The sequence below is a fragment of the Triticum urartu genome, chromosome 1 (assembly GCF_003073215.2).
Source record: "Triticum urartu cultivar G1812 chromosome 1, Tu2.1, whole genome shotgun sequence".
Taxonomy (NCBI): Eukaryota; Viridiplantae; Streptophyta; class Magnoliopsida; order Poales; family Poaceae; genus Triticum; species Triticum urartu.
In genome coordinates this window covers 156,226,967-156,241,412 of record NC_053022.1, presented here as the reverse complement: position 1 = coordinate 156,241,412, position 14,446 = coordinate 156,226,967, and the positions used below count along the sequence as shown (strand labels likewise).

The window sequence follows — 14,446 nt, the reverse complement described above, 5'->3', positions numbered from 1 at the left end:
CCATGGCCATCGGGGACGCGCGACCGCCCTCTTCTGGGAGGATCGCTGGCTCGGTGGCCAATTCGTCCACGAGCTCGCGCCCATGCTCTTTCAGTGCATCCCCAAGCGTCGCTGGAAGTCGAGAACGATGGCGGAGGCCATGACCGGCAACAGCTGGGCACGCGACATCCATGGACTGCTCGGCCTTCCCAAGATTTTATAGTAACTGAAGCTTTGGCACTTAGTGCAGCATGTCCAGCTATCCAACGAGCCGGACAAGTTGCTCTGGAGTTGGACCACCAACGGTGCATACACCACTCAGTCTTGCTACCGGGCAACCTTCCATGGAGCGACGGGCTGCCACTCCTGGAAGCTCATATGGAGGAGCTGGGCACCGCCAAAAGTGAAAATTTTCCATTGGCTGGCATGTCAAGATCGCTGCTGGACCATGGAGTGACTCGCACGTCGTGGCCTGCAGCACCACCCGCGGTGCCTTCTGTGCGACCAAGAACCGGAGAAGATCAGACACTTAATGCTCACGTGCCCATTCACTAGGCAGACATGGCATGAGGTCCTATCTTGGTTGCGCTTGCCGGCGCTGGCGCCCGAGCAAGACGACTCGCTCATGGACTAGTGGCTGCGCACGAAGGAATCCACACTGCCAGCGCTCCGCAAGGCGCTGAAATCCGTGGTGCTTTTGGTGCCATGGATGATTTGGAAGCATAGGAACGCGTGCATTTTTGACCATGTGAGCCCATCGTTCAATGAGCTTATCGACATGATCAAGGACGAGGCCCGATGTTGGGCAAAGGCCGAGGCTCAAGGGCTCAGGGTCGTTTTGCCATCATCCTGGGATGTCCACAGAGCCCCTGATGGCTGTGTAAATCTGCCTCCTAGGAGGATGTAAATTCCCTCTCTTTCCAATGCAATGAAACGCAAAGGCCATTTGCATTTTCTCGAAAAACCTGAAATGTGAGAGGATAATGGTCATACAAGGTTATACCATGATTCCTCTGATCACAAAATGTTTCGGAAGAGAATGCCCAGCAAAAACTTTGCCACAGAATTGATTCACAAGTTCTGAAAAGCGCTCCTTCTCCTACAGCAAATAAACTATTAGTGCATGCCAACTCACAAATGGTAATAGAGAAATCGTGGTTATCAGAAGTAGCCAATCGATAGAAGCATTATCAGTGTCGAAAAAACCTTCTGTTTCGAGCTCAGTAATCAACACTTTGAGATGACCTTTTTTGCTGAAATTTGTACTAATACAACTGTTACGGTGATTGGCAATTTTACAGACCGTCCATCCACTATGATCAAACGGTGGAGAAACTAGAGTTACAAGGAGTTACGAGACTAAAATTACAAATAGGTAGGACCACTACAAAACTAGGATGGGGCTAGTCATTTTCTAAAAGGGTAGTTCCGTCCAATTTTACTCAAGGCCAAATCCTGTTCGTACCCTCGCTGTGTGGCCCGAAACATCTGGGTCGCTCCTCCACTCTTCCCGTGGAAAACTTGTTCGAGCCTTATCAGTTCGAAGCAACAGGGTAGGATAGGGCGGAGCCGCCGGTGTCCCCGGAGGTGGCGGTGGCAGCGGCAGAGGGGGTCGGCGAGGATGGCCACTGGGGCGAGGAGGCGGAGCCGATGACCCCGGCGGTGGCGGCGACAGAGGGGGTCGGCGATGATGGTCGATGGGGCGAGGAGGCGGAGCCGATGACCCCGGCGGCGGCGGAGGGGTCCCAGGGGCTCGAGGACCGACGTCTGATGCGGCCGTGGTTCCTCGCCATCAAGAGCTAGATCGAGCGCACGACGGTGTAGCCGTCCAGAGGAAGAGGAAGAACATCCTACGCCGGTTCGGCCGTGGCGTCATGGAGGAGACGGAGAGAAAGGGCACCGGTGGCCCCGTGAAGGTCCAGGAGGTCGCCGCCTCATCGTGCAGCGCGCGATGGTGGACCGATGGGCGTCGAAGAGGCACTTGACCTTGCCGGATCACGTTGTTGCTGGCGTAATCCAGGCCGGATCTGTGGAGAGCCCGGCGCAGCACCGTCTACAGGTCCATATCTCTTACAGTCTTACGCTACCTTGTTCCTTGTATAAGTATCTGACGAAGCACATAAGCTTTCCACAGTGGCCATGTAACTAAATTCTGAATGTTGCTTAGTTATGCTTAATGGAGCAGGTGGGCAACTCCCTTTTTTCTAAGTTTTTGCAAGTCTGTGATATCTGTATTATGTAAAACAGGTCATGACTGATTCTGCAGTTGCTGATACGATTTTTTTTGCTTCCAATGCTTTGTTAGATTGATAAGGGCCGGACTTCAATGACGAATCTACTATTCAGCACACAGCCCAACTCGACAGTCACTAGCCATGTCAATAGGCACTCAGGGGCATGCTCGCCTCGGCGGTCATCAAGGTGGCAATAGGACACTTAAATTCTGCCATTTCAGGCGAGATCAAGCTGCATAGGAATATGAGGAACAATCCGATCTGGAGAACATGAAGATGACGCTGGAGTCGCTGGACGTTGTGCTCCGCGACGCTGAGAGGGAGTCTATCAAGCATAAGTCCATGCTTCTATGGCTGAAGCAACTTAAGGATGCCGCGAACGACATCTCTCACATGCTTGAAGATTTTGAAGATGAAACTGACCTCAACCTGGTATGCAAGATTCTGATTTGGTCACTATCAATCTTGATCTGAATGTTGTTGTTTAATAACATTTGAATATTTTTAGATAGTGAACTACATCTAAAACTTTTTAATGTACTAAAGTAGATCTGAACCTCACTATGGGAGTTGATCTTTGAGTCGATGTGAAGTAAAATCTACTTATACTTGTTGATGCCAAGACCACCTTTTCATTCGTAAATAATGTCCATGTTTTCTTATGTTTCACAAATAGTAATCTATGTCCACAAATATCATGATTTGATTGAGGGGAAAGTGAAGTAATACTAGTCTGGTATCCCAAGTGTAATATTAGTTAATGCACTGTTTTTTGTCAAGCACCTGACTGAAACAAGACGGAAGGACCAAAATCATCTACACTTTCTCACTAAGTAGAAATTTTCTACTGCAACCCTTCTGGTTTAGGAAAGTGACAGTTTTCAGAAATTGTTTAGACGGAGGGAAGAACATACAACATATCCCTTTATTCTGCACATTAGTGTCCGATGGAGCAGTTGTAGGACGTTGTTTTTTCTCTTCGATGTTCTTTTCCAGGTGAAATCCATGGCTGCTTCCTAAAACTTAAACGAAAAATGTATTTGCCAACCCTGTGACAGATTGCAAAAACGCCACACCACCTGGATGCCGTCGATTTGAATCCACCTAACGCATCCAGTATCGTCAGATCCGATCGCGAGCACCCGCCCCCACCGGATTTGTCGACACGAGCGGTGGAAGACTGGTCAACGGGGCGGGGCGGGCACGCGTCTCCTCTGGACGAGGATGTAGGCGACGGCGCTGGCGACTTCCAGTGGGGAAGGCTTGGGTCTGGACGGCAGATCCGGTGGCCAGCATCGTGGGGCCGGCCGAATTTGGTCGAGGACGGGCGGAGGTAATCGGCGGCGGCAGAGGGCGGCACAAGGGCTCTGTCTCGGGGCTGAGGTCGACCAGGGCGGTCTATGCGAGGAAGAGACGAGGGAGAGAAGAAAGAAACAGAGAGGAATGGCTGGGAATAGAAGGGAGAAGGGGCACGGCTGGGTTTCTGACCTGCTTCGGTGGTCGGTGGTCACCGGCCGCATGGAGGCTCGTTGTCTCCTCGGGAGGACGGCACGCCACAAACGTGGCAGCGGCATGGCTCATCCGCCACGCCGGCGACGGCCATCTCCAAGTAGCCGCTGACGCTGGTCGTCGCACTGGTGCTGCTTTTCTAGCCAATCACCATGTGGACTTGCTGCAGCAAAATACAGTAGCTGTTGCGCAAGTGATCGATGGATGAGCCCTATGCGCAAGCGTCACTCCCGCTTCGCCCGGATGTGAAACAAGCAGAAAAGGACACACCCGACTGTGCCACCCATGTTTCTTGATCCAGAATTTCTATTGTCTAATTGGGTAGAAAAACGGCGCACTGAAACTACTGCTAATCTACTTAGTTGACAGTTGTTTGAATTTCTGTACTAGTAGTAGATATAAGTAAGTAAAAGTAGTTGTTGCACTGTGCCATATGGATTAATTAGTCCGTTTACGACTGCTACAAGGTTGCCTCAAGTGTAGTTGGTTGAAATTCATAGAGGAAACTCAGGTTCAGTCGTATCAATTCAGATTCATAGAGAAGATGCTGATTTTTATATGATTTAGCATTTGAAATTAAGAGAGAAAATTCAGTACTAGATGAAAATTAGTTTCTGTACAATACACTACTTTCAGGTCCTGTATATCATTTGTCTTGTTGATCTTTTTATTAACTTGTGTTTTAGCAATATGAGATCACTGATCTGCTTCAACATTTGTAGTGCTAGTGACATAAGTCATAATCTCCCGCGTAGAGCTACTGACCATCTCTCAAGTGACTTAGGAATTATCACCGCGATGATTTTGACCCAATGAAAAAACGGTTGTTGAAAAACATAATTACGGTAACTTTTTTTGTGTACATAGCATTGGTAATATACGCACCACGAACTACATAATTTACATATAAGAATCACGGTAACTTTGAGTCGGGGGTAAAAAATGTTGAAAACATACCTCCTTTGACTTCTGTGAAAATAGCATGATAATATATGCCCCACAAACATAATAACTTAGGTGCAAACACCGTGGTATTTTGGACCCGAGGAAAAAGTTGCTAAAAGCATACCCATGGTAAATTTTATGTAAGTAGCATGGTAATGTATGCACCACAGGCCTGATAATTTAAGTGAAAACACCATGGTAAATTTGACAACGGGGAAGAAAATTATTGAAAAGAACCCCCATTGATTTCTATGTAAATAGCTTGGTAACATACACACCGGAGGCCTAATAACTTGGATACAAACACCATGGTAACTTTGACCATGTCAAAAAAAATTGTTGAAAAGGTATCATTGATAATTTCTGTGTAAATAGTACGATAATATACGCATCGCAGACCTGATAACTTAGGTGAAAACACTGGTAATTTGGACACGAGCAAAAAAGATTCTAAAATATACCACCGGTAACTGATGTGTACATAGCATGGTAATATACGCACCACATACCTGATAATTTATGTCCAAAACACCATGGTAACTTTTCAACCCATGAAAAAAAAGGTTGGTGAAACATACCCCGGTAACTTTTGTGTAAATAGCATGATATTTTTAAGCAATGTAGACCCGATAACTTACGTACAAACACTGAGGTAACTTTGGCCAAGGAGGGGGAAAAGTTGTTAAAAACATACCCAAGTCACTTATGTGAACATAGCACGGTAATAAACGAATCACACACTCGATAACTTACATACAAATGATAACTTTGGCCAACGAGGTAAAAAAGTTGCTAAAAACATCTTCTCCCTCCCTCGCCTTCGATAACTCATGTGAAAATAGCTCGGTAATATATGAACCACATGCTTGATAACTTACATACAAGCAGCACGTTAACTTTTACCAATGAGAGAAAAAATTTGTTGGAAAATATACCCCCGATAACTTATGTAACGGTAATATACAAACCACATACCCCATACCTTATGTAAAAATACCATGGTAACTTGACTAGGGGGCTGAAAAGCATCCTCTTGTAACATGTGAAAATACCATGGTAATATATGAACCGCATACCCAGTAACTTACGTACAAACACCACGGTAACTTTGACTAAAGAGGAAAAAAGTTGTTGAAAAAACATAACCCGGTAACTTATATCAAAACAACATGGTAATATACAAATAGCATACCCGACAACTTATGTACAAACACCATGATAACTTTTGAGCAAAGAGGAAAAGTTGTTGAAAAACATTCCCCGGTAACTTATGTGAAAATAGCACGGTAATGTATGAATCACACATATCTGATAACTTAAGTACAAACACCAGGGTAACTTTTGATCAAGGGGGGGAAGTTGTTGAAAAATATAACCCTGATAACTTATGTTGAAATAGCACGATAACTTGCATACCATAGGCGTGATAACTTATGTAGCTGAGACATAGTAAGTTTTGACCCGGAAAAAAGTCATCGGAATATACCAATATGGGATCTAGTTTTGAAGATTTCGTCGTGACGAATCTTTTATGTGAAAACGGTTTTTGCATCGGACCGACGGTTTGAGCCACAAAACATTTTGAATTTTCGGAATCTATGATGACATCATCTTTTTTGTCCTCTAGTGCATACATGCGCATGTGGAGAAGGTGGGAGAACCATGTTTATGTCCTGGTAACTTATGTGGAAATAGCACGATAAGTTGCATACCACAGATGTGGTAACTTATATAGCCAAGACGTGGTAACTTTTGACCCGGAAAAAAAGTCGTCGAAACATACCAACATGGGATCTAGTTTCGAAGATCTCGTCGTGAAGAATTTTTATGTGAAAATGATTTTTGCATCGGACCGACGGTTTGAACTACAAAACATTTTGAATTTTCAAAATAAAAAGAATCTATGATGACATCAACTTTTTTGTCTTCTAGTGTATGCATGTAATTAGAGAAAGAAATGCACGTGGAAAGTGATTCATACTAATGCAATTATGCATGTAATTAGGAAGGAAAAGGAGGTGTGTGGTAGTTTTAGCTATGTGGCACACGTGTGCCAAATATCGCAGTCCAAACTTAAAATCTGTAAGCAGATGTTTCAATTGCCAAAAGATGGTTGTTGTTCTGCGACTAGACTGACCATCCAGCTTTAAATTTTAGTGTAATCTCAAGATATTGCAATTGAACTCTTCTTAAGGTAATTCTCTGTTTTATCTGAACTCGTTAAGATTATTTGATTTTTCTTTGGTCTTTTGCGCATTTAAAAGGCCAGAGAAAATTTTGCCAATCTCTTTAATTTTCACACGAAGCTAAGGTGTTCCCCATTTATAATTTAGAGACAAGAATCTTGTTAAAGCTTAGGCTTACAATGGAGACACCATCAATGGCAATTCCAAAGTTCCGTGCCTGATCTGTCAGTATCTTTCTAATTTCCCACCTCACGCGCTGAAATTAAAGGGGAAAGGAGCAAACAATGAGCACCCACAACTAATATATTCTGCCAAATATATACAAGCATGCCTACACAATGCTAGTAATCATCGTTGTGTATAATGGCGCCATACATTGTGGAGCAAGGCCAGAACTGTGTTTCTTCACCTACATTTGCACATATGAGCAATTATTGTCTTCTTGCCTTTTTCAGGTATTTGGCAATGTTGTCTCTTGGGCTGCCCAATTGATCACTGAAGCTGGTGGCAAGGTGGTCTCCATCAGAGATGTCACAGGGGCTGTCAAGAACTCCAATGGCATTGACATAGCCAAGCTGATGAAGCACTCGGCAGAGAACCATGGGTACAAAGGGGAAGCAGATTTGTACTACATCAAGCCTGGGTGCGTACCACCTGAAGGAATGGTACAGATGTCAGGCCAGCATGACGTCGATGAAATGTTGCACGTTTTAGAAGGGATAAAGAAATGTCATTTGTACATTGTGAAGAATTGTGCATTCTTAGATAATAGCGATGATGACATGTCTGAACAGGTTGGTTATATTGCCAAGTTCCTACTTATTATACAAAAAATGGCCACATCATTTGCATAAATACCTTTTGCATGCATTTGGGCAGGACATGTCCGAAGAATACATATATGCATGTGGGTACATGGATATCGGCGAGAGGGACTTGGGCGAATATGGGTCATCGCCCAAAAGGAAGAAACTTGCAGATAACAATCCGAAGAAGGCATTCGATTTTGGCAGCAGTGACGAGCCTCTTCAGTAGGCTTTTGGTTTTTCTACAATTTCAAGCTTTAGAGCTGAACTATTGTCCCAAGTAGTGTTTACATTATTTTCGAACCAACAATCACTACATTGAAGTGACAATTGTGAGACTATGTTTACAATAATAGGCTTTCAACTTTGAGTTGTTGCTCAATTTTTAGATGAAAGGTTCCTTTGATGCCCGCACACTTAATTATGGCTTTTACTATTTTTGTATTGCATGTGCTGCACTAGTCCAAACTAGTTTTATGTTCATAACGTCAATTAAACGAGGGACTCCAAGTATGATCTACATCGACTCATCTTGTTCCGCTGCAACTCGGAGTCGGTAACGATCGCACTCAAACCGTTGATGCATCTTCATGTTATTCCTGGGCGGCACAGCAGTCAAGGACAAGGGGGAGTGCGGCGCGGCTCACGGAGGAAGATGGACATCAAAGACATCAATACACGCAGTCTAGAACTTTCTTTTGATACAGAAAGAATATAATTTAGGATGGACATGAGAGGGGAAAAAGTATTGTACTGTTAAAGGCGAATGGGTGCGTCATTGTATATATCTAGATCCGAAAACGCGCATAATCATATGCCTGCCAACGTCACATGTAAAATGCATAATCTTAAACCTGTATAAGCGATGGCATGCTCCAGCAAATTGTATTATACAACATCCTGAAAGCACAGTATAGAAAATCTGATAGAATATGCCTCGACCCATCCACAAAAACACAAAGTCAGCGCTGTTCCCCACCTGCCTCATCTGCAACCGAGCAATCTGACATCCTCAACACAGCAAACATCTCACTTGCTAAACAATCTGGACTGCAAATCACTAATTACATAACATTCTCACTAATCCACAATGAGATATGACAAAAACAGTTAGAACTGCTACTCAGGAAATGCATGAACTGCTACTCAGGAAATGCATGCAGCTCCCTGTTCTTCTTGATGACGCCCTTGTCGCTGACAATCCAAAAGCTTCCTCATACCCTCCTTCACATGGCATTCCTGGTTCAAGGAAACATAGGAAGGATTCAGGATCAAAATATTTTATTATCATTGGTCACTCAAATGTTATGTGCATAAATCAAAAGAATCAACTTTGATTCATCAACATAGTTTCTTTTATCGAAAGCTCCAGCCAGTACAGCTTAAATGTCCTCATATTGGAGACTAGCACGTTTCCATTTCATAGTTGCATTCCATTATAAAAAACTGATACTACAAGAAGAAATATGTGCCTGAGGAAAACTTCCATGGTTCATGCACAAGCTCAGTCATGTAAAATGGACTCATACTTATAATAAATTAAGGATCAAACATGATCAGAATCTCAGGTAACAAATAAAGTAATTTGTTCTTCACAAAACCAAAAATACAAAGCATCATGCTCAAGGAGCAAGTTCAGAGAGCCCCTCCCTGGATGTAGGAATGGCTTTCTGCCAGCACATGTAAACTTGCTTTAGGACAAAAAGAACTCAATTGTTGATGGTTGGTCATGTTCTGACAGAACTATTTGGCTGCAGCATATCTTCAGAAGTGAATTAATAATATGGTGTACAATGAAGCTAATTATTCTAGTCAAGTGGTCACATAGTCTTTTTACCATCAGAATCAATGACAAGACACATTCGGTGGGGTTGGAACATGTTTACGATAAATTACCTTTAAAACAAGCTCAAAGTATCCAATATCAGAATCCACTGTAGTCGGAGTATAAGGCTTGACTAATTCCTCACCAGTAGCTTCCTTCCTTTGCAGTCGGTTAACAAAATACAGAAAATGGAATCAGAATATTCGACTCACTCCATGTACCAAAAAAAAGGATAAGTATATTTTTCATCCCTCAACTCTAGCGAAAGTTCAGAGATCGTCCCTCACTCCAAAACCATCAAAACTCAGTCTCTCAACTAATTAAACCAGATACTTTTCAACCCTAGTAATGGTTTTAGTATGACGTGGACCCTGGTTTTGTATAAAATGGGCTATGCAGCCTGGTTTTGACTACTAGCGGGTCTCAATCCCCTTTCTCACTAACAAAACAGAGCGGGCGACGGCGGCGATTTAGGCAGCTGCGGTCTGGCCTGGTGGCGACCCAGGTGGGGCGGTGGCTGTCTGCTGAGTGCTGCATTCCTGGGCACGGTAGGCTGCGCTCTTGACCCATGAGACCAAGTGACGGCGACGGCGACTTGTGGAGCCAGTTCAAGCAGATGGCATCCTCGGCAAGTTCAAGCCGCCGATGTACGAATTGTTGTGCAGAAGGATGAGCTGCTGCTGGAGAAGACTGTTGACTTACAAGTGCAGAAGAAGAGGAATGTTATGCAGTTTGTTGTATTGATGTGTTTCATCATAGCAGTTGTGTATGCTTTCATGACGTATATGTAGGCAATTGAGTACTAATTTGTCGACAAGTCGGTGAGAACTAGAAGTGGTATGTAATCTGACTATGCTAATCTGTCATGGAAAATTCAGTTTGCTGCCACATTGCATGGCAATTGAGCAATCTGACTATGTGTTGAAAGTAATAGTACCCATTGGAAGTGGCTGTGGCAGGAGTGCTCTGCATAGAGCTTGACCATGTGTGTGTGCGTGAGTTTCTTTCTTCATCCTGGGCAACTCCAACATATGTTCAGCATTTCATTGATAATATATTTTGTCCCAAAATTGGACAGCCCGACAAGGTCTGAACAAAGAAAGTGTATACCATAGTTTGAATTGAATAAATTTAGTGAACATAGCTTAACAAAATCTGAATATGACTAAACATACATTTCAGAGCGTTGTACTGAATTTAGTTGGACATAGTCTGGAATGCAGCAAATAATTTTGTCGTCAGGATACTAAATGTGAAAATGAATCACACAAATAGTTTAAAAATCACCTAGAATCTGCAGGTGCAGAACCATGCAAACTAAATCATGCTGCAACTTTGGACTCAATTCAAATTTCATAATCTGCTATGGATCAAGGATTCCCATATGCACTATGTAAGGTGGTCGGCTGCTCATACAGATTTGCAGCAGTTTGATTCCACACGGGCGCGGAGGGGGGGGGGGTAGGGGGTACAGTGCAACAACCTGGGCCTTGCCGTACCCTAAGTGTGTGAGTGGCCGTTGGGCCGGCCCGATGTGGCCTGTAATATATCCGTTATATAGCTAGTGTGTGGAGGGAGGAAAGACAACTGGAAATTGTAAACATTATTCTCTCGAATACAATCCTTCCTCTGTGCTCCTTCTTCCTCCCCACGCAATTCTCGTCTGCCTCTCGTTACCACATCCTGGCGTGACGCGAGGAGTTGCTGTGATTCCGTAGCATCTGGTATTGAGAGCCTTGTATCGATCTGCTTCCCCTGTTCTTCCCCAAAATTTTCATCCAGATCTCGCGATCAATCCATCGATTAGCTCCTAATTCCAGGAAAGGGTGCGGATCCCTCGGGTGATTCCGCGCAAAACACCTCAGTGTACCTTCGTTTGGTTGAGTAACTCGATCGGATCCCACGGCGTGATCCAACAAACCGACGATCTCCGCTCGCATGGCGGCAGTAGAGCTCTCCCTGGCGGATCTGCAGCAGCTGGTGCAGGCCACGATCCAGTAGAGCAAGGCGGTCTCCGATGCCTGGAAGGCCATGGCGGAACGCGTCAACGAGCTCCAGGACTCGCTTGACAAGTACGCCGCCTCGTCCGCCAAAGCCTTCGATGCGCTGGCGCAGACGACCACCGCTTCGCTAGGGCGCACGGAGGCGACTCTCGGCCGTGTTCTCATCGCCAACACCTCGCTGGATACAACGATGGCCGAGATGAAGCAGGCACTGGACGGTGTCATGCGCCATGTGGATCAACTCGAGCACGCACCTCCATCAGGACCAGAGCGGCCACAGCCGCAGCAGCGCCCCCCTCCACTTCGTGCGGAAGGGCAGAGCAGTCTCCAGGTACCTCCGACTGCAGAGCATAGAGGGCTTCGTCAGAATCGACAGTCAGCAATACGGGGTGAGCAAAATCAGTCCATGTTCCATACTGCTGAAGTTTTCTCTGATGAGGATTCAGAATTGTCACCAGTTCATACTCACCGCGCACATCACAGTCAGTACAAACCACTGATTCCTCACTCTGATTTTCCCAAGTTTGATGGGGAGGACCCCAAATGGTGGAAGCAGCAGTGTGGAAAGTATTTTCGCATGTATAAGGTCCAACAGGAACTATGGGTCGACTTTGCCACAATGCACTTTGCAGGCAATGCAGCTCTCTGGCTTCAGACATACGAAGCCATGCACACGATCGACAGTTGGGAAGCGTTATGTGTAGCAGTGTTTGCAAAGTTTAACAGAAACAAATACACGAGGGCCATTGATGTGTTCTTCGCCTTGAAGCAGACAGAAACTGTGGATGAATATGCCCATGTGTTTGAGGAACAGATGCACAAGCTGTTGGTGTACAATCACGCCTACGATGAAACATTTTTCATCAATCGCTTTGTACAAGGGCTGAAACCATCCATTCGAGCACCTGTCAAGTTACAGCAACCAACTTCAGTCGATATAGCTTACTCATTAGCACAAACACCAGAGGCACTACTTGCAGAGCACACCTCAAAGTACAGCAAGAAATGGGAACCACGGTTCAGTTCCAAGCCATATATACATCAGGGTTTAATGGGGTCATCACCAGCTGACAACAGACCTCAAGAGCAACCAAGGGTATCAGATAAAGTGGACAATCTCAGGGCGCAGCGCAGAGCAAGAGGAGAATGCTTCAAGTGTGGAGAAAAATATGGACCAGGTCACAAATGTCCCAGTAAAGTGCAGCTACATGTAATGGAAGAGCTATGGGATGCCATGCAGTCACAAGATTCTGCTGTTAGTGACTCTGACCGTGAACATCAACCGACTGAACCGACTGACAAGGAGAGTGATGATTGTATGAAACTATCTGTGCAAGCAGCTACTGGAACATCTTCTAAGGAAAGTATCAAATTGCAAGGCATGGTGGGGAAACGCCAACTGCTGATCCTGGTAGATTCTGGGAGTTCCACTAATTTTATTAGAGCAGATTTGGCCAAGGAACTAAAATGTTCAACAGAAGATATTCCTGCAGCAACTGTTACTGTTGCCAATGGGGGCACTCTGCCCTGCACTACCCAAGTGCCCAATTTACAGTGGTTCTGTCAGGGTCAAACGTTCAACACTCAGCTTAAGGTTTTACCACTAGGCACTTATGACATCATACTAGGAATGCAGTGGCTTGAAACTATGAGCCCCATGTAGGTGGATTGGAGGAAAAAAAATCATGAGGTTCAAATATCAAGGAACAAGAATTACACTTCGAGGTGTTAAAGATCAACTCAATGCGTGTAAGGCCATCTCTGGGAAACACTTGCAAGGACTGCTGAACACTGGAGCAGTTGAGCAAGTTATTCATCTCTGCCACATGGCAGAAAGACCTATGTCAGAAACTGACATACCACCGACAGTGCAACCTCTGATCAACCAACACAAATAGTTGTTCAATAGCCCTACTACCCTGCCTCCTCACAGAGAATTTGACCATCAGATACCTCTCATACCTGGAACAAAACATGTGAATGTAAAACCTTACAGATACAATCCCATGCAGAAACAAGAGATTGAACAGCAAGTAGCTACTATGCTTCAACAAGGAGTTGTTCAGCACAGCTGCAGCTCTTTTGCCTCCCCTGTTCTGTTGGTCAGAAAGAAGGATGGAACATGGAGGTTCTGTGTGGACTATAGGATGTTAAATTCTGTCACAGTCCAGCACAAATATTCCATGCCTATAGTAGAAGAACTATTGGATGAATGAACAGGAGCTAAATACTTTACAAAGCTGGATTTGAGATTAGGATACCACCAGATCAGACTAGTAGCAGGTGAGGAGCACAAGACAGCATTTAAAACTCACCATGGCCTATATGAGTTCAAGGTTATGCCCTTTGGGCTAACTAATGCACCTGCAACATTCCAAGCTGCAATGAACATCCTGTTTGCAGGGTTACTAAGGAGGTGTGTGTTAGTCTTTATGGATGACATACTCATTTACAGCAAAACCCTAGAGGAGCACCTCCAACATCTGGAGCAAGTCTTTACAATTCTGCAAGAAAATCAACTGTATGTGAAGCTCAGCAAGTGTTCTTTTGTCCAACAAGAACTAGAGTACTTGGGACATATCATAAGTGGAGCTGGAGTTCAGACTGACCCAGCTAAAATTGCAGCAGTCCAGAACTGGCCTGTACCAACCAATGTCAAGCAAGTGCGAGGATTTTTGGGACTCACAGGTTATTACAGGAAGTTCATAAAAAACTATGGAATTATCAGCAGAACTCTCTCTGACTTATTGAAAAAGGATGTGATATTCCAGTGGACACCTACTGCAGAAGCTGCATTTCAAAGCCTTAAAACTGCTCTAGCTCAAGCCCCTGTTCTAGCTCTACCTGATTTCAAGAAAACATTCATGATTGAGATAGATGCTAGTAACAATGGCATTGGAGCAGTCTTCATGTAGGAAGGACACCCTATCTCCTACTTGAGCAAGGCATTGGGTCCTAA

The 14,446-nt window shown here is 44.6% G+C and overlaps 1 long non-coding RNA gene across 1 annotated transcript; it reads left to right on the top strand.

Annotated features, from left to right (window-relative positions):
* Window positions 1–1,420: 1,420 nt before the first annotated feature.
* Window positions 1,421–2,835, top strand: LOC125520487. The gene is made up of 2 exons (XR_007288695.1): window positions 1,421–2,038; window positions 2,285–2,835. It is a non-coding gene; the product is annotated as an uncharacterized LOC125520487 (long non-coding RNA).
* Window positions 2,836–14,446: the final 11,611 nt, after the last annotated feature.